Below are 1,217 nucleotides of genomic sequence, written 5' to 3'. Positions count from 1 at the left end.
AAATAAAAAATAGAATAGTAAGTAATAAAACAAGCATGAAAGTAATAGAATAGAGATTAAAGAAACAAAATAAATAAAATAAAAGGCAAGTTCAGTACTTTCATATTATCTTATAAAAATCTTTTTTTTTAAATTGATTCTGATGATGGTTGTGTGTATAAAAGGCTGCAGCTCTGGTCCACATCTACAAAGACGGCTCTGTCCTGGTCACTCACAGTGGGACGGAGATGGGTCAGGGACTCCACACCAAAATGCAACAGGTACCGTTGTTTTTTTCATTCAGACATTTAGTTTAGTGACATTTCTTGACAGATATCCTGAATAAACTAAAAAGCCGTCTTTAAATTTATGTTGAGTTTGTCTTCTGTTTGCTGTTAGGTGGCGAGTCGGGAGCTCAAGATCCCGTCCTCTAAGATCTACATCAGTGAAACCAGCACCAACACTGTTCCCAACACCTGCCCGTCTGCCGCCTCCTTCGGAACTGACGCCAACGGCATGGCGGTCAAGGTGAAGTCCAGTTCCTGCATTTTCTCTTTTTTTTTAATGCACTAAACTTTTTTTCATATCATAATTCCCTCTATTTAACATTTTACATTACATAACATATTTGTCCTTCAAACAGCCATATTTTTTTCAAGTTTCTCGCCAAATACTACATTTTACAAGATGACATTAAACACATCATGATGTCATTTTTGCATTACTCATTTTTGCCAAAGAGAGCTTGAATGCATCGCAGTGTAACTCAGTGTAACCTCCCTTAGCTGTGGTTAAGGAGCTGTCCACTGCTGAAACGTATAACTGATTATGCAGTTAATAAACTGTTTGATGCTAAAACTGCTAAAGCGATTAAGGAGCTGTCCGGTGCTGAATCTTATCAGATGTCAAAGAGCTGTCCAGTGCTAAAACTCATGAAGCAGTTAATCAAACAACTGTTGTTGAAACTCATGTAGTTGTTAAGGCGCTGTCTGGTGCTGAAACTGAAAAGTGGTTAACGAGCTCTTTAGTTAAGGAGCTGTCTGGTGCTGAAACCGAAAAGTGCTCACTAATGTTGTTACTTCATGCTTTACTGAAAAACTAAAAATAATTACTGCAAATAAAATCTTCTCTTTATTTTTCCAGAACGCCTGCGAAACTCTGTACCAGCGACTGGAGCCAATCAGACAGAAAAACCCCAAAGGATCATGGGAGAGTTGGGTACGATTTGATAAGAAATG

At 38.0% G+C, this 1,217-nt stretch overlaps 1 long non-coding RNA gene across 1 annotated transcript; it reads left to right on the top strand.

Annotated features, from left to right (window-relative positions):
- Nucleotides 1-248: 248 nt before the first annotated feature.
- LOC121940052 lies at nucleotides 249-1,181 on the top strand. Its single transcript, XR_006105568.1, has 3 exons — nucleotides 249-260; nucleotides 379-507; nucleotides 1,123-1,181. It is a non-coding gene; the product is annotated as an uncharacterized LOC121940052 (long non-coding RNA).
- Nucleotides 1,182-1,217: the final 36 nt, after the last annotated feature.

Source organism: Plectropomus leopardus, unplaced genomic scaffold (genome assembly GCF_008729295.1).
Source record: "Plectropomus leopardus isolate mb unplaced genomic scaffold, YSFRI_Pleo_2.0 unplaced_scaffold7286, whole genome shotgun sequence".
In the NCBI taxonomy this organism is placed as follows: domain Eukaryota; kingdom Metazoa; phylum Chordata; class Actinopteri; order Perciformes; family Serranidae; genus Plectropomus; species Plectropomus leopardus.
This window is presented reverse-complemented; position numbering and strand designations above follow the sequence as displayed.